We start from the raw sequence: 20,000 nt of genomic DNA, 5'->3' as shown, positions 1-20,000 counted from the left end.
GCCCTGCAAATTGCAGTCTTCTATGTTGAATTATTTTTGTTACTTTCTCCAATTCACAACACAGCTCTATATTCATAATGTGGTCTTTTCAGGATACATTTAAAACCCTTCTAAGGAGTCTTGTATAACATCTATCCAATTTAATTTCAACCTCTTGGATAAGGACCAGGTTTTCTGTTCCATACAAAAGGAACATTTCAACGATGCTTTTAAAAATCTCCATTTTTTTTTTCTTTTGGGTTCTATTTTTTGTACACAGTAATTCTATCCATTTTTAACAATGCTTGTCCTCACCGACTGCTGACATTCTCAGTTGATTATATCCATGAGCTCAGATCCTTCACGTCATTTACTCCTTCTAAATCAGCTCCATGGATGTTTTTTTCAATGAATGCTCAGTATTTGAGTTTATAAAATATATTTGGGCTTTTCATTATTCATATGTAATCCAACTATTGTGTTTCCTTCCTGACTATTTAGCAACGACTGACATTCTTCTATTGTATTGTTACAAAGAGCAATGCCATCTGCGAAATCTAAATCTATAATTTGTATTTCTGGTTGTCTTCTGCTTTTCAAACTTTCAATGGTCAAATCATGTATGGCTTCTTAGATGTGGGTTTTGACTGCCCTCCTCATTATGGAAATGAACACAATAATGAATACATAAGGAGCAGATGTGTCTCCTTGAAGTACTTTTGCTTTTATTTTAAATGTCTCAGTATCTCCGTCTCGTGATCTTACGAGAGTGTTGTTGAATTTTCATACGTCGTGAAATAACCTGGCATTTCTTGGACGACTGTGAATGTCCCATGCTGAGAAGTTTTTGAACATTTTGAATATTGCAAATGATCAGGAACGAATCCAGTTTCTTTTGAAGAATATGACAAAACACACGCATGACTTGTGCTAAGATCGGCACAACATTATTTTTTGTGACATACAAGGTGTGTTCAAAAAGAATCCAACTTAATTTTTTTGTGCATAAACAAATGAAGCAAGGGAGGCGTGGTTTGGTGCACGTATGTAGGGGATCCTAATCCGTATGCATGAATATTTCCCGCCTGCAGAAGCTGTCAGTCGCCGACAGACCGCCGATGAGTGAGGAAGTGGAAGTAAGCGCCGTCGGATTTTCGTTTTTGACAAAATGACGGATCACTGTGGTCTCAGCCAGTGATCACTGTGTTGAAGAAGTTGGGATCGCTGTTCACAGTCTCCAGCATGTCCTGTGCGATCTCCAAACGGAGTTGCTTCTGCTCGATCATTAGCAGCTTTGGCACGAACTTCGCTGATATTCTCCTTAAGCCCAAATCCTCAGTCACAATGGAATGAATGGATCCAATACTGACGCCCACCTCGTCTGCGAGTTCTCTGATCGCGATTCGACGATCCTGCATCAGCAGGGTTACTGTGTGGTGTGGAATATCAGCATTGGGCATCCTAGGGCCATTCTTTTTTGACCAAACTGTCACTGGGGATGTTTACTTAAACTTGCTGCAGGAATCCGTCGGTCCACGTGTCGAAGAGATATTTGGTGACGAAGAGATTTACTTTCAGCAAGATGGAGCACCTCCCCACGACCACCGTGATGTAAGGGCCTATCTCGAAGCAACTTTTCCGAACAGATGGATTGGGCAAAGAGGTAGTGTTGAATTCCCTGCACGTTCCCCAGACCTCACTCCAATGGACTTCTTTTTATGAGGATATCTCAAAGATAAGGTTTACGGCTCAAAACCAGAAACAGTCGATGAGCTGAAAGAGGAAATTGAAAGACAATGTCTTGCAGTTCCAAATGAAATGACTCGTAACGCTGTTGAATCAATTGATCCGCATTATAGGCTGTGTTTGGAACGTGATGGCAGTCAGTTTGAATATTTGTAAACATGCATTTATCCATTAATCTTGTTTCTAAGTCAATAAATAATGCATTTATTATCATTTAAAGAGTGAGTACATTTTTTTGGGACACCCTGTATATATATATATATACATATATATATATATATATATATATATATATATATATATATATATATATATATATATATATATATATATATATATATATATATATATATATATATACATACATACATATAAATATACATATATATATATATATATATAGATATAAACATATACATATACATCTATATATACATATGTTCTTCTTTCGGCTGCTCCCGTTAGGGGTCACCACAGCGGATCATCCGTTATGATCTGCATACTGATTTGGCACAGGTTTTACGCCGGATGCCCTTCCTGACGCAACCCTGGTCGCCTCTTACGACACAGGGATAAGGATTGGATTTCGCCATGATTCCGGGCTGCCCTACACCCTCTCATAGCACGGCCCAGCGCAGAGCACCCGTCCTCAAGCGATCCTCCAACCCAAGCCTCCGAGTAGCCAGATTACAGGCGCACGCCACTACGCCCGGTTATATATATATATATATATATATATATATATATATATATATATATATATATATATATATATATATATATATATATATATATATATATATATATTGTTGTGGTTACCAAATTCGCAAACCACCATTCAGGTCCCTTAGGTGAGGTATCTCGGTAAGTACATGTGTAGTTAGGCCCAAACCCGTTGTCTAGTGGGAATACATGTCATTTATGCGAGCTGCGACTCTTCAGGATAGCCGTTTTTCTTTTACTATCTTTATTTTGGACCAACCGCCATGATTACCACCACAACCACAACATCAACCACCAACCACAAACGCCGCTTCACCACAACCGCCACGACCTTCACGTCACACCTCGCAACCGTAGCATCGCCACCGTTCTTGCCCCGCTGTGGGTGCCGGTGTTGGACTCGTGCAGGGCGCGCGTCGAACAGCGTGTACAAAATCACGGATTTTGTGCTTCAAAAACGGATCAAAAACGACACACGCCCACTTTTTGCCGTCCAATCGGTGAGCGAGGGGCGATTTGGCCCCGCCTCCAGGACGATCGATATATGCAAATTTGTGGATCAAAAAGCCTTCACGCCCACTTTTTCTCGGGCCAATGGGGAGCGAGGTGAAAGGTCAAAGGGAGGGGGTCAAAGGCGAAGCTACGGGGGGATAAAAGGACCGTGTTCGTCAGTCAGAGTCGGTCGGAGAGTCAAGAAGAGGAGAGTCGGAAGCAGAGGGTCAAGACTTCGCGGGCGATGGAGCTGCTCGTCGTGTGCGTTGGAGTCGGAACGGAGGGGACGGAGCTGTGGAAAGGCGGCGACACCAGACGAGGGGGTGCTCGCGTCGTGCAGGAAGCTGCACCCGAGGGAGGCCGACAGCGCGACCTGGCCGAGGTGGAGACGCTCGTCGCACATAATAAAGATCCTCTATACCCCGAGCATCAGCAACCCCCTCCTGTTTCCCCCCCCGCGCTGAGATAGTGCGACCAAGGGGGCCCCTTTCCCACCCCCTGCCAGACACTGTCCGCGAGGTCCGCGGAGTTGGGGCGCCATCGCCGCTCCGCGTCTCATCACCAGACGGGTAGGCCCGACCCGGTCTCGGCCTCAGGCCCGCCTCATTCTTGGGGGTATTCTTTTCCTTGGTTTTGGGTATGTGTTGTCGGCGCCGTCTGTGAGGTAGAATTGTATAAGTGTTGCCGTGTGCTCGGTAGTCGGTATTAGCTCTGCATTGTTTTCGCTTTTATATTTGCTTTTTGTGTAAATGGAATTGTGTCTTTTCTGTGTGCTTTTGGTGGAATTGAATATGTGTGCTTCCCGTGTGCCGCGAATAAATGTGCTTTGTGTTGAACTGTTTCCCGCTTCGCTTCGTCATTTCTCCCATTGAATCCTCATCTTGCTTCACGTAAAGGGTTGGTAGTGGGCTGAATACGCCCGATAATTAATCGAACCGTCGAGGTCGACGATAACACCGCTCGGTTATTCTGATAGTACGGAACGGGTCGCTTAAGTGGCCCGTGTCCGAAGTCGACCTGCGGCGAGGTGCGATCGCCCGGTCTACCCTCCGCGTGGGTACTTAGGTAGGTCGAATTTGGCGAGCAACCCTATCCCACGCGGGGGCTGATTGGCTCGATCGCGGTGAGACCGAAAGGTCCACCCGTGACTGGTTCCCGGCGTTAGTCCGAGAGGGTCACGACTGGATTGTCCGTCCGGTGGGCGACGTGCCGCGATTCGAGTTACGTGGCCGTCAGCACGCCGGCGGGCGCGAAAACCGCAACACTGGTGTCAGGTCGTGCGATATAAACTCATCGCCCTCCTCGCGGCACTGGTATCGGAACACAGGAAAACGGGCTCTCCTGTCTCCGGCTAAATTCACGGGAATCGGTCCAGGGGTGAGAGAAGCGACCCCCGATTCCCTCCAAATTACGAGCGAGCAAATTAACCCTTCACGAGAAGCAAGATGGCGTCTCAAGGCGAGCGGGAGCCGGGGGTATTAGAAATGGATGTAGAATGTGTAGGATCCATGGTCCAGGATGGAATCCCCGAGCAGGAAATGTTGATTGTGCAGGAACACGGACTCGCCCAACTGAACCCAGGGCCCGAGGTGGGTGCGGCAGCGGCCGCGGTGTATGACACCTCCCCCCCCCTCTTCACCAAGACCCTTCCCCAACCCCTGCCGAAACGGCTCACTCAAGCGCACCCGACGTGGCCCAGCTGTGCGCCATGCTGGCGGCAATGACAAATGAAATAAAAACGAAATGAAAGGCATGAACGAAAAGATGGATACAAATACAAATGAAATGAAAAACGAAATGAAAGGCATGAACGAAAAGATGGATACAAATACAAATGAAATGAAAAACGAAATGAACAAGCAAATAAACGGAATGGAAGCAAACATGAAGGAGGAAATGAAAAAGTTCCGGGGTGAGACGCAGAACATGGGCCGATGCCTGCAGGCGGGCATGAAGGCCGTGACAAAGGAAATAATAGTTGAGACAAGGGAGGTAAAGGGTGAAGAGTTGGCAGTGACGGTAGCCGGGAAGGGAACGATAGAGGAGAGACTGCACGGTGAGGACGGGGTAAGTGACGCACACACACACACGGAGGTAGTGGAGGACAATGGGGGTGAGCTCGCGGAGCGTGCAGAGACCCAGTGCGAGCACCTGGATGGCCTCCTCCAGGAACGAGGGGAGGGAGTATGCCCCCTTGAGGCGAGTCACGACCAGGTGAGTTCGGTCGTGTTTTGCGAGGTTGAGGGGACGAGTGCTGTGGACGGGTGCACGGAGAGCTTGGGGGGTGTAGAGGCCCCGGAGACCCTTGTGGGGACACAAATCCCCAGTGTGGTTGTCCCTGTGTGTGTGGTGCAAGGTGTGAGTGCGTCCCCGTGTGTGGAAGCGACCCCGTGTGTGAGTGGTGTGGTGGCGATGGTGCCGGAGTGCGTGCTTCCCAGCACGCCGTGTGTGGATGAGGCACCGCGGGTTAGTGCCCCCGCGTGTGTGGATGAAACGGCCAGTGTGAGTGAGGCACCGCGGGTTAGTGCCCCCGCGTGTGTGGGTGAGGCACCGTGTGTGGATGAGGCACCGCGGTTGAGTGCCCCCGCGTGTGTGGATGAGGCACGGAGTGCGAGTGAGGCACGCGGGTGAGTGCCCCGCACGCGTGAGTGAACGGCCGTGTGCAAGGTCGCTGTGCCAAAGGGAGACCGTGTGTGTGAGAGAGCGGTATGAGAGGGAGATGTCGGTTGGCATGCGGGAGCACGCAGCCGCGCTCCCGGTGTGAGTTTAATGGTGTGGACTGTGTGCGTCGTAACACGCAGGTATGCGTGTGTGGAATGGAGACGGAGACGGCGACAGAGGAGAGAAAGCCGGGTAGCGGCTGTAGCTATTTCGGGGACCGTGCCGGGTTCACCCAGCAGTGAGCACGAGGTTCGTGCTGTGCAACGCACGAGACCACCACGTGCTCGCTTGCGAGAGTGAAGTCCCGGTCCGGAAACGCCAGCGGTGGATTTGCCGATCCCGCGGACGGACAAAGTTTAGGCAGGACTACGGATTTGGACCGGACGGGTTCTCCACGCGATCGTGTGTGTTAAGCTCCAACGGGCAAAGCACATGTGTTCGCGTGGGGAACCCCTCGAGACGTGGGGCTTGTTTTTTTTTTATGCGCACGGTGACGTCATGGCTGCACGTGGGGTTGGAATCCGGCAGGAGGGGTATCTCTGCCGGATGGTCCCGTCCAAGGAGGGACGAGGAACACGTGCAGCTGCTTGACGTCACGGGCAGGTGCAAAGTGCGCGAGCTCTGAGTTGCCGCGCAGGTGCTGGGCATGAAAAAAAAAAAGGGAAAAACAAGCCTCACTTTCGGGTGCACAGGATTCCTGGGCAAAGGGGTGGAAGACCCCCTTGACCTGGGCACAGGAAGAAAACTAGTTAGGGGGAAGGGTTAGCTTAGTTAGACCGACTTCATGGGGCAGGGGTAAGTCCTCATGGAGTCTGTGGAATGGACTAGTTAGAGGGATTGTAGCCAGATTTAGGTTGGGAAATAAAATGGGATTATTTGGAGACAGTGACAGACTTGTGGATGTGTAGAGGGGGTGTAGTTTAGCGACGTAGTGTTAAAAGGAACGTGCTACTAGTTTAAGGGACGACGTGGGAGCACGAGTTAGTTAGGGGAAGTAGTTAGAAGGATGGCAGAGTTCAGCGGTGAGTGTGTTGAAGAGTTGGAGAGTTGTGAGGTGAGTACTTGTTGAGTGAGTGAGGCCAGCGGGTCTGTGTGAGTGGAGCGAATGGGGAATGCATGGTGCGATGAGTGATTGGGGGGAAGAGTGACTCCCGCCCAAGGGACCCCGGGGTCAGTGTAGATTGAGTTAGCTGGGTTAGTCAAATTGAAAAATGGAGGTCGTTTTGTTGTTGGTGGGAAAGTAGGCTCGAGACCCATTTGGAGGGGTGCAGGAGCCCTGTTGACGGGCTTGGGAGCGTGGCTGCGAAAGGTGAGTATCGCTGAGTGGGTACCCCGGGCACCAGGCTAGTCGGCCGCGGTAGGCCATGGGCCCATGGGGGGCCGGGATAGAGTAGTGGGCACGGGTGCGTCTGCTTGGTGCGGAGGCCCGGGGCACCATTAGCCGCGTGGGCAGTGTTGTGGGCACGGGCGACCCTCGGAAAGGGGCCCGGGAGGCCGGCCTGCCACGTGTGCGTTTCAGGGGAGGTGCCATGGGGGGCACTCCCCGGTGTTAGGGAGCTGGTAGGCTCGGAGGCAGTGTAGTGCCCGGGGGTGCCATAGCGGGAGATTCGGCAGAGGGTCGTGCCTGCCAAAGGGAGCCACGTGTCCCAGCCAGGAGACCGTGTGAGGGCACGGAGAGAAAATTGGGGGGCGAGGCCCGAAATTGTGAGGACACCAACACAGGCGACGGGAATCTGGGTTGTTAGAACCAATAGTTTAAGCGAGAGGCGCTTGTTGAAAGCCCCGGGGTAGTTTAACAGTTAAATGGTTAGGGTAGATTAGGAAGTGTACCCCTCCGCACCATCCATCCCCTCGCTGTCGTTGTGGGCCGCTGGACCCACTTTGGGTTAGATCGCCGAACTCTGGGGAGGCCATCCTGAGGCTTCGTTGGGCCTCGGCACAGGACGTTAGCTCTCCCTTATTCCCCTCCGGGAAGGGAACGTAGGGGTTGGGAGTAGGCTAGGTGACAGAATAGGTTAGCCGAACAAGGACGATAAAGGGGGTTAGGGGACGATTTATAGTGGGGAAGTAAAAATAAAAACAATAAAAAAATAAGTTGGGGCTAAATTGGGGTTTGACAAATTAAGGGAGTGGGTATGTACAGTGACAGGCAAAGGCGATAGGTTGGGAGGGAGACAGGTAGGTAGGTCCGAGCCCGCCCTCCAAGTGGCCAGCACCACCGCACTCCCTCCACCAACCTCCACTGAACGGCAAGAGCTGGCCAACTTCATCGGCTGGCCGTGTTTTGCTTCAAGGCGGAGGCCGGCCAACTTCATCGGCAGCTGTTGTTTTGCTGCAAGGCCTGTGCCATCGGCTGGCCGTGTTTGCTTCAAGGCCTGTGCCGGCCAGTTCATCTGCCCGCTATGTTTGCCTGCAGCGGCCTTCTTCTGCGGGCTGTGTTTGCCTGCTCACCTTTGCCATGCCATGCCCACTGCCCACGTTCACCAGCCCCGTTCAATTTTTGCTTTGCCCCCCCTGTTCGTTTCCATGTGCGCCAGGATCAGAAAGCAACAGTTTGCAAGCTGCAAGAACTGCCCTGTTGGCAGCTACAACACGGGCCTGCAGTGGCGGCCCGTGCACCGTGTTTGCGTCCATCCATTCATCCATCCATTCATCCATCCATTCGTTGTGTTCATTGCGTGTGCCACTTGAGCTGGCACGGAGACTGCGTTTGTGCAGCCCATGCACCGTTGTGGTTCACTGCGTTCAGTTCAAAAGGGAAGGCCTTGGACTGCGTGTGAGCAGCCAGCCACGTTCCCTGTCACCTGCATTGTTTGAGCCAGAGACTGCATGTGGGCAGCCTGGCTCCCTGTTAACTGCTTTTCTTTTGCAGAGTTCAATGATCCTGGGCCATGGTTTAGTGTAAAATTTGTAAGTTAAGGTTAAGATGTACTGTAAATATGAGTGCGCCCCGGCATGTTTGTCTTAGCGCCGGCAATTTTATTTAAGTCGTCCGTGTGAGTGAGTTTGTTTAGATAGTTACGCAGCCCTCAGGTTATTTATTTTGGGGACACGAATACCATGAATGTCGCACTCAGGGATCCGTAGGTAAAATGTACTAGGGGAAAACTACACATGATGGCACACGAAAATTTGACGACTCGGGACGAGTCTGTAAAAAGGGGAGGGGGTAGTGTTGTGGTTACCAAATTCGCAAACCACCATTCAGGTCCCTTAGGTGAGGTATCTCGGTAAGTACATGTGTAGTTAGGCCCAAACCCGTTGTCTAGTGGGAATACATGTCATTTATGCGAGCTGCGACTCTTCAGGATAGCCGTTTTTCTTTTACTATCTTTATTTTGGACCAACCGCCATGATTACCACCACAACCACAACATCAACCACCAACCACAAACGCCGCTTCACCACAACCGCCACGACCTTCACGTCACACCTCGCAACCGTAGCATCGCCACCGTTCTTGCCCCGCTGTGGGTGCCGGTGTTGGACTCGTGCAGGGCGCGCGTCGAACAGCGTGTACAAAATCACGGATTTTGTGCTTCAAAAACGGATCAAAAACGACACACGCCCACTTTTTGCCGTCCAATCGGTGAGCGAGGGCGATTTGGCCCCGCCTCCAGGACGATCGATATATGCAAATTTGTGGATCAAAAAGCCTTCACGCCCACTTTTTCTCGGGCCAATGGGGAGCGAGGTGAAAGGTCAAAGGGAGGGGGTCAAAGGCGAAGCTACGGGGGGATAAAAGGACCGTGTTCGTCAGTCAGAGTCGGTCGGAGAGTCAAGAAGAGGAGAGTCGGAAGCAGAGGGTCAAGACTTCGCGGGCGATGGAGCTGCTCGTCGTGTGCGTTGGAGTCGGAACGGAGGGGACGGAGCTGTGGAAAGGCGGCGACACCAGACGAGGGGGTGCTCGCGTCGTGCAGGAAGCTGCACCCGAGGGAGGCCGACAGCGCGACCTGGCCGAGGTGGAGACGCTCGTCGCACATAATAAAGATCCTCTATACCCCGAGCATCAGCAACCCCCTCCTGTTTCCCCCCCGCGCTGAGATAGTGCGACCAAGGGGGCCCCTTTCCCACCCCCTGCCAGACACTGTCCGCGAGGTCCGCGGAGTTGGGGCGCCATCGCCGCTCCGCGTCTCATCACCAGACGGGTAGGCCCGACCCGGTCTCGGCCTCAGGCCCGCCTCATTCTTGGGGGTATTCTTTTCCTTGGTTTTGGGTATGTGTTGTCGGCGCCGTCTGTGAGGTAGAATTGTATAAGTGTTGCCGTGTGCTCGGTAGTCGGTATTAGCTCTGCATTGTTTTCGCTTTTATATTTGCTTTTTGTGTAAATGGAATTGTGTCTTTTCTGTGTGCTTTTGGTGGAATTGAATATGTGTGCTTCCCGTGTGCCGCGAATAAATGTGCTTTGTGTTGAACTGTTTCCCGCTTCGCTTCGTCATTTCTCCCATTGAATCCTCATCTTGCTTCACGTAAAGGGTTGGTAGTGGGCTGAATACGCCCGATAATTAATCGAACCGTCGAGGTCGACGATAACACCGCCGGTTATTCTGATAGTACGGAACGGGTCGCTAAGTGGCCCGTGTCCGAAGTCGACCTGCGGCGAGGTGCGATCGCCCGGTCTACCCTCCGCGTGGGTACTTAGGTAGGTCGAATTTGGCGAGCAACCCTATCCCACGCGGGGGCTGATTGGCTCGATCGCGGTGAGACCGAAAGGTCCACCCGTGACTGGTTCCCGGCGTTAGTCCGAGAGGGTCACGACTGGATTGTCCGTCCGGTGGGCGACGTGCCGCGATTCGAGTTACGTGGCCGTCAGCACGCCGGCGGGCGCGAAAACCGCAACACTGGTGTCAGGTCGTGCGATATAAACTCATCGCCCTCCTCGCGGCACTGGTATCGGAACACAGGAAAACGGGCTCTCCTGTCTCCGGCTAAATTCACGGGAATCGGTCCAGGGGTGAGAGAAGCGACCCCCGATTCCCTCCAAATTACGAGCGAGCAAATTAACCCTTCACGAGAAGCAAGATGGCGTCTCAAGGCGAGCGGGAGCCGGGGGTATTAGAAATGGATGTAGAATGTGTAGGATCCATGGTCCAGGATGGAATCCCCGAGCAGGAAATGTTGATTGTGCAGGAACACGGACTCGCCCAACTGAACCCAGGGCCCGAGGTGGGTGCGGCAGCGGCCGCGGTGTATGACACCTCCCCCCCCCTCTTCACCAAGACCCTTCCCCAACCCCTGCCGAAACGGCTCACTCAAGCGCACCCGACGTGGCCCAGCTGTGCGCCATGCTGGCGGCAATGACAAATGAAATAAAAAACGAAATGAAAGGCATGAACGAAAAGATGGATACAAATACAAATGAAATGAAAAACGAAATGAAAGGCATGAACGAAAAGATGGATACAAATACAAATGAAATGAAAAACGAAATGAACAAGCAAATAAACGGAATGGAAGCAAACATGAAGGAGGAAATGAAAAAGTTCCGGGGTGAGACGCAGAACATGGGCCGATGCCTGCAGGCGGGCATGAAGGCCGTGACAAAGGAAATAATAGTTGAGACAAGGGAGGTAAAGGGTGAAGAGTTGGCAGTGACGGTAGCCGGGAAGGGAACGATAGAGGAGAGACTGCACGGTGAGGACGGGGTAAGTGACGCACACACACACACGGAGGTAGTGGAGGACAATGGAGGTGAGCTCGCGGAGCGTGCAGAGACCCAGTGCGAGCACCTGGATGGCCTCCTCCAGGAACGAGGGGAGGGAGTATGCCCCCTTGAGGCGAGTCACGACCAGGTGAGTTCGGTCGTGTTTTGCGAGGTTGAGGGGACGAGTGCTGTGGACGGGTGCACGGAGAGCTTGGGGGGTGTAGAGGCCCCGGAGACCCTTGTGGGGACACAAATCCCCAGTGTGGTTGTCCCTGTGTGTGTGGTGCAAGGTGTGAGTGCGTCCCCGTGTGTGGAAGCGACCCCGTGTGTGAGTGGTGTGGTGGCGATGGTGCCGGAGTGCGTGCTTCCCAGCACGCCGTGTGTGGATGAGGCACCGCGGGTTAGTGCCCCCGCGTGTGTGGATGAAACGGCCAGTGTGAGTGAGGCACCGCGGGTTAGTGCCCCCGCGTGTGTGGGTGAGGCACCGTGTGTGGATGAGGCACCGCGGTTGAGTGCCCCCGCGTGTGTGGATGAGGCACGGAGTGCGAGTGAGGCACGCGGGTGAGTGCCCCCGCACGCGTGAGTGAACGGCCGTGTGCAAGGTCGCTGTGCCAAAGGGAGACCGTGTGTGTGAGAGAGCGGTATGAGAGGGAGATGTCGGTTGGCATGCGGGAGCACGCAGCCGCGCTCCCGGTGTGAGTTTAATGGTGTGGACTGTGTGCGTCGTAACACGCAGGTATGCGTGTGTGGAATGGAGACGGAGACGGCGACAGAGGAGAGAAAGCCGGGTAGCGGCTGTAGCTATTTCGGGGACCGTGCCGGGTTCACCCAGCAGTGAGCACGAGGTTCGTGCTGTGCAACGCACGAGACCACCACGTGCTCGCTTGCGAGAGTGAAGTCCCGGTCCGGAAACGCCAGCGGTGGATTTGCCGATCCCGCGGACGGACAAAGTTTAGGCAGGACTACGGATTTGGACCGGACGGGTTCTCCACGCGATCGTGTGTGTTAAGCTCCAACGGGCAAAGCACATGTGTTCGCGTGGGGAACCCCTCGAGACGTGGGGCTTGTTTTTTTTTTTATGCGCACGGTGACGTCATGGCTGCACGTGGGGTTGGAATCCGGCAGGAGGGGTATCTCTGCCGGATGGTCCCGTCCAAGGAGGGACGAGGAACACGTGCAGCTGCTTGACGTCACGGGCAGGTGCAAAGTGCGCGAGCTCTGAGTTGCCGCGCAGGTGCTGGGCATGAAAAAAAAAAAGGGAAAAACAAGCCTCACTTTCGGGTGCACAGGATTCCTGGGCAAAGGGGTGGAAGACCCCCTTGACCTGGGCACAGGAAGAAAACTAGTTAGGGGGAAGGGTTAGCTTAGTTAGACCGACTTCATGGGGCAGGGGTAAGTCCTCATGGAGTCTGTGGAATGGACTAGTTAGAGGGATTGTAGCCAGATTTAGGTTGGGAAATAAAATGGGATTATTTGGAGACAGTGACAGACTTGTGGATGTGTAGAGGGGGTGTAGTTTAGCGACGTAGTGTTAAAAGGAACGTGCTACTAGTTTAAGGGACGACGTGGGAGCACGAGTTAGTTAGGGGAAGTAGTTAGAAGGATGGCAGAGTTCAGCGGTGAGTGTGTTGAAGAGTTGGAGAGTTGTGAGGTGAGTACTTGTTGAGTGAGTGAGGCCAGCGGGTCTGTGTGAGTGGAGCGAATGGGGAATGCATGGTGCGATGAGTGATTGGGGGGAAGAGTGACTCCCGCCCAAGGGACCCCGGGGTCAGTGTAGATTGAGTTAGCTGGGTTAGTCAAATTGAAAAATGGAGGTCGTTTTGTTGTTGGTGGGAAAGTAGGCTCGAGACCCATTTGGAGGGGTGCAGGAGCCCTGTTGACGGGCTTGGGAGCGTGGCTGCGAAAGGTGAGTATCGCTGAGTGGGTACCCCGGGCACCAGGCTAGTCGGCCGCGGTAGGCCATGGGCCCATGGGGGGCCGGGATAGAGTAGTGGGCACGGGTGCGTCTGCTTGGTGCGGAGGCCCGGGGCGCCATTAGCCGCGTGGGCAGTGTTGTGGGCACGGGCGACCCTCGGAAAGGGGCCCGGGAGGCCGGCCTGCCACGTGTGCGTTTCAGGAGGTGCCATGGGGGCACTCCCCGGTGTTAGGGAGCTGGTAGGCTCGGAGGCAGTGTAGTGCCCGGGGGTGCCATAGCGGGAGATTCGGCAGAGGGTCGTGCCTGCCAAAGGGAGCCACGTGTCCCAGCCAGGAGACCGTGTGAGGGCACGGAGAGAAAATTGGGGGGCGAGGCCCGAAATTGTGAGGACACCAACACAGGCGACGGGAATCTGGGTTGTTAGAACCAATAGTTTAAGCGAGAGGCGCTTGTTGAAAGCCCCGGGGTAGTTTAACAGTTAAATGGTTAGGGTAGATTAGGAAGTGTACCCCTCCGCACCATCCATCCCCTCGCTGTCGTTGTGGGCCGCTGGACCCACTTTGGGTTAGATCGCCGAACTCTGGGGAGGCCATCCTGAGGCTTCGTTGGGCCTCGGCACAGGACGTTAGCTCTCCCTTATTCCCCTCCGGGAAGGGAACGTAGGGGTTGGGAGTAGGCTAGGTGACAGAATAGGTTAGCCGAACAAGGACGATAAAGGGGGTTAGGGGACGATTTATAGTGGGGAAGTAAAAATAAAAACAATAAAAAAATAAGTTGGGGCTAAATTGGGGTTTGACAAATTAAGGGAGTGGGTATGTACAGTGACAGGCAAAGGCGATAGGTTGGGAGGGAGACAGGTAGGTAGGTCCGAGCCCGCCCTCCAAGTGGCCAGCACCACCGCACTCCCTCCACCAACCTCCACTGAACGGCAAGAGCTGGCCAACTTCATCGGCTGGCCGTGTTTTGCTTCAAGGCGGAGGCCTGCCAACTTCATCGGCAGCTGTTGTTTTGCTGCAAGGCCTGTGCCATCGGCTGGCCGTGTTTGCTTCAAGGCCTGTGCCGGCCAGTTCATCTGCCCGCTATGTTTGCCTGCAGCGGCCTTCTTCTGCGGGCTGTGTTTGCCTGCTCACCTTTGCCATGCCATGCCCACTGCCCACGTTCACCAGCCCCGTTCAATTTTTGCTTTGCCCCCCCTGTTCGTTTCCATGTGCGCCAGGATCAGAAAGCAACAGTTTGCAAGCTGCAAGAACTGCCCTGTTGGCAGCTACAACACGGGCCTGCAGTGGCGGCCCGTGCACCGTGTTTGCGTCCATCCATTCATCCATCCATTCATCCATCCATTCGTTGTGTTCATTGCGTGTGCCACTTGAGCTGGCACGGAGACTGCGTTTGTGCAGCCCATGCACCGTTGTGGTTCACTGCGTTCAGTTCAAAAGGGAAGGCCTTGGACTGCGTGTGAGCAGCCAGCCACGTTCCCTGTCACCTGCATTGTTTGAGCCAGAGACTGCATGTGGGCAGCCTGGCTCCCTGTTAACTGCTTTTCTTTTGCAGAGTTCAATGATCCTGGGCCATGGTTTAGTGTAAAATTTGTAAGTTAAGGTTAAGATGTACTGTAAATATGAGTGCGCCCCCGGCATGTTTGTCTTAGCGCCGGCAATTTTATTTAAGTCGTCCGTGTGAGTGAGTTTGTTTAGATAGTTACGCAGCCCTCAGGTTATTTATTTTGGGGACACGAATACCATGAATGTCGCACTCAGGGATCCGTAGGTAAAATGTACTAGGGGAAAACTACACATGATGGCACACGAAAATTTGACGACTCGGGACGAGTCTGTAAAAAGGGGAGGGGGTAGTGTTGTGGTTACCAAATTCGCAAACCACCATTCAGGTCCCTTAGGTGAGGTATCTCGGTAAGTACATGTGTAGTTAGGCCCAAACCCGTTGTCTAGTGGGAATACATGTCATTTATGCGAGCTGCGACTCTTCAGGATAGCCGTTTTTCTTTTACTATCTTTATTTTGGACCAACCGCCATGATTACCACCACAACCACAACATCAACCACCAACCACAAACGCCGCTTCACCACAACCGCCACGACCTTCACGTCACACCTCGCAACCGTAGCATCGCCACCGTTCTTGCCCCGCTGTGGGTGCCGGTGTTGGACTCGTGCAGGGCGCGCGTCGAACAGCGTGTACAAAATCACGGATTTTGTGCTTCAAAAACGGATCAAAAACGACACACGCCCACTTTTTGCCGGCCAATCGGTGAGCGAGGGGCGATTTGGCCCCGCCTCCAGGACGATCGATATATGCAAATTTGTGGATCAAAAAGCCTTCACGCCCACTTTTTCTCGGGCCAATGGGGAGCGAGGTGAAAGGTCAAAGGGAGGGGGTCAAAGGTGAAGCTACGGGGGGATAAAAGGACCGTGTTCGTCAGTCAGAGTCGGTCGGAGAGTCAAGAAGAGGAGAGTCGGAAGCAGAGGGTCAAGACTTCGCGGGCGGTGGAGCTGCTCGTCGTGTGCGTTGGAGTCGGAACGGAGGGGACGGAGCTGTGGAAAGGCGGCGACACCAGACGAGGGGGTGCTCGCGTCGTGCAGGAAGCTGCACCCGAGGGAGGCCGACAGCGCGACCTGGCCGAGGTGGAGACGCTCGTCGCACATAATAAAGATCCTCTATACCCCGAGCATCAGCAACCCCCTCCTGTTTCCCCCCGCGCTGAGATAGTGCGACCAAGGGGGCCCCTTTCCCACCCCCTGCCAGACACTGTCCGCGAGGTCCGCGGAGTTGGGGCGCCATCGCCGCTCCGCGTCTCATCACCAGACGGGTAGGCGCGACCCGGTCTCGGCCTCAGGCCCGCCTCATTCTTGGGGGTATTCTTTTCCTTGGTTTTGGGTATGTGTTGTCGGCGCCGTCTGTGAGGTAGAATTGTATAAGTGTTGCCGTGTGCTCGGTAGTCGGTATTAGCTCTGCATTGTTTTCGCTTTTATATTTGCTTTTTGTGTAAATGGAATTGTGTCTTTTCTGTGTGCTTTTGGTGGAATTGAATATGTGTGCTTCCCGTGTGCCGCGAATAAATGTGCTTTGTGTTGAACTGTTTCCCGCTTCGCTTCGTCATTTCTCCCATTGAATCCTCATCTTGCTTCACGTAAAGGGTTGGTAGTGGGCTGAATACGCCCGATAATTAATCGAACCGTCGAGGTCGACGATAACACCGCTCGGTTATTCTGATAGTACGGAACGGGTCGCTTAAGTGGCCCGTGTCCGAAGTCGACCTGCGGCGAGGTGCGATCGCCTGGTCTACCCTCCGCGTGGGTACTTAGGTAGGTCGAATTTGGCGAGCAACCCTATCCCACGCGGGGGCTGATTGGCTCGATCGCGGTGAGACCGAAAGGTCCACCCGTGACTGGTTCCCGGCGTTAGTCCGAGAGGGTCACGACTGGATTGTCCGTCCGGTGGGCGACGTGCCGCGATTCGAGTTACGTGGCCGTCAGCACGCCGGCGGGCGCGAAATCCTCAACAATATATATATATATATATATATATATATATATGTATATATATATATATGTATATATGTATGTATGTATGTATATATATATATATATATATATATATATATATATATATATGTATGTATATATATATATATATGTATATATATATATATATATATATATATATATATATATATATATATATATTATCCCTGTGTCGTAAGAGGCGACCAGGGTTGCGTCAGGAAGGGCATCCGGCGTAAAACATTTGCCAAATCACGATGCGGATCATATGGATGATCCGCTGTGGCTTTCCCTAACGGGAGCAGCCGAAAGAAGAAGAAGAAGATATACATATATATATATATATATATATATATATATATATATATATATATATATATATATATATATATATATATATATATATATATATATATATATATATATATATATATATATATATATATATATATATATATATATATATATATATATATATATATATATATATATATACATAAGCCTGGTGTGTTGGCGCAGTGGTTAGGGCAGCGGCTTGGGATCCAAAAGGTCTTGAGTTCAAGCCCCGTTGGGCCACTGAATTAATACACCAGGGGGTTGACTCAGCCTGTCACCCTTCCGAGGTCGGCGAAATGAGTACCAGTATACTGGGCTGGTGTATACCCCGGTTAAAATAGGTGTACCACATCCCTGTGTCGTAAGAGGCGACCAGGGTTGCGTCAGAAAGGGCATCCGGCGTAAAACATGTGCCAAATCACTATGCGGATCATACGGATGATCCGCTGTGGCGACCCCTAACGGGAGCAGCCGAAAGAAGAAGAAGAAGATATACATATATATATATATATATATATATATATATATATTTATACATACATATATATATATACATATACATATATTTATACATACATATATATATATATATATATTTATACATACATATATATATATATATATATATATACATATACATATATATATATATATATATATATATACATACATACATACATATATATATATATATACATACATATATATATATATATATATATATATACATATATATATATATATATATATATGTATATATATATATATATATGTATATATATATATATATATATATATATATGTATATATATATATATATGTATATATATATATATATATATATATATATATATATATATATATATATATATATATATATATATATATATATATATATATATATATATATATATATATATATGATTTTCAATGTGATGGGATTTTAATGGGTCTAATGGGATTTTAAATGTGATGCGTTGAGAAGGGTAAAGAATAGATCCCCTCTTTTATGGGAAACTTTTTTTCTTTGCGACAGACACGTTTACATACATTTCTTTTGCGAGCGCTGGCGCCCAACCTTATTTTTCCTCATCAACGTTTATGCAGATATTTTTCGCGAGTGCCAACGCCTGCCCTTTTTGGAGCGCACGGGTTGTCATGGTTAATGTGCGCAAGTGGGGCGGGGTGACCTTGGGGGGACTCTGCGCCCGCCGAGAGGGCCGCAGATTAATAAGAATTGGAGAGGTCCGTTCAGAAGCAGAGAAAGAAAGACAGAGAGGAAGCGAAAAAGAAAGCAAGAGTTGAAGCGCACAAGGGAAAAAGTGAGCCAGAGAGGAAGCGTGCAAGCGACGAAGCGTGCAAGCGAGGAAGTGCGCGAGCGAGCAAATGAGCATGTGAGTTTGAGCAGCACCAACAACGAGACAATTCGTCCTTCCCAGTGCTTTAGCAAGCGAGCGTGTGGTACGCGTGTGGGTGTGAGCATCGCCGACAACGAGAAAGGCACGCGTCGGTCACTGAGTGAGGCATGGGTCAGTCACTGACGGACCGTGTGGGTCACTGGACGTCACCAGTTTTGTGAAGTGTGAGGAGCTGCCCGTGTCGTAGCACCAGGGTCTAAACCCACGACGGACAATCTCGGTGGCCACCCCCCCAGACGTCGGCTGGCATTCAAGGCTGTTTGCGAGTGGGTGCACGGCAAGGCTGGGTGCTGATGACGGACAAGACACGCACACACAAATTTGAGGACGTTTTCACTTCACGGACGACTTCTCTCTGGTGAGCGAGACGACTCTTCTCCCCCCCTCACCCCCGAATGATCTGCTGGGTACCCTTGTCTGTGTTTACTTGTAAGTCAACCCCTGATAAGCATATGCTCTGTCTTTTTCCTGTCGATTTGATTGTTTTTGCCTGATTAACTGTTCATTTCGATTGCTTTGGAATTCATTCACTTATTTACCGCAGAAAAAAAAGTTATTTTTATTTATTTATTTTCTTAGTAAAAAAATATTTATTGACTTCCAACCTGTCCGTGTTTGTCCTTTCCTTCCATTGATCCAGCATTGTCCGAACCTAGATAGACTGGGAGGTAATTACCACAGATTTGTCCAAAAATAGTCGGCACGCACCAGTGGTTAAAACGCTCGGCCGCCAGAATTAAGATCTAATTAAGACATAAGATTGGTGCTTTGCCGAGGGCACGCTTCCCCACTCAGGTAGCCATGTGACCTCTAGTTAAACAGAATAATTAGACAGTGGACATTGGAACTCGTGGTTAACTGGGTGGCGTTCGTGATTCTATAACAACCCACCTCACCACAACATTAATTGTGAGCGGTGGCCCCAGGTCCGGTTCTTCCGAGGACAACCAGGGATTAATCCACCTGAGTGACAAGCTGATGTCTCGGTACCTGTGGCCGCAACAATATATATACATACACAGGGGGCTGCAAAAGTAGGTATACAGTCAGGATTACAGTGGAGTGTGTGAATGCCGGGGGCAAACAGTTTGAACATTGGAGGGATTAATATGTTTATTATTGATATGTTTATTATTGGTATGTTATTATTGGTATGCTTATTATTAATATGCTTATTATCGATATGTTTATTATTGGTATGTTATTATTGATATGCTTGTATGATCAATAAAATACGTTTTGTGCGCACGTTTTGTTTTTCATTACTGTATACCTACTTTTGCAGCCCCCTGTATATATATATACATATATATAATAAAAAGAAAAATGACCATTTTTACAGCCATTTTTCCCTGCTGTGCAGGGGGTGGGCTTTTTCTTGAGGCAATGTTTTATGGCTGGATTCGCTTCCTGACGCCAACCCTGGTCATCTCTTACGACACACAGGGATATGGTACACCTATTCTAACCGGGGCATACACCGGGACCAGTACACTGGTACTCACTTCGCCGACCTCAGAAGGATGATAGGCTGAGTCAACCCCCTAGTGTTAATTCAGCAGCC

At 50.9% G+C, this 20,000-nt stretch overlaps 1 protein-coding gene across 5 annotated transcripts in view; it reads right to left on the bottom strand.

The window, feature by feature from the left end:
* The window catches only part of LOC147023559 (zinc finger protein ZFPM2-like), a 295,685-nt gene that overhangs the window by 266,250 nt on the left and 9,435 nt on the right, over nucleotides 1-20,000 (bottom strand). The gene's annotated exons all lie outside the window — the stretch shown is intronic.

Source organism: Eptatretus burgeri, chromosome 7 (assembly GCF_056783735.1).
Source record: "Eptatretus burgeri isolate ZD-2024b chromosome 7, Ebu_testis_v1, whole genome shotgun sequence".
Lineage (NCBI taxonomy): Eukaryota > Metazoa > Chordata > Myxini > Myxiniformes > Myxinidae > Eptatretus > Eptatretus burgeri.
Note: the sequence above shows the minus strand (reverse complement) of the source record. Positions and strands in the feature narration are given on the sequence as shown.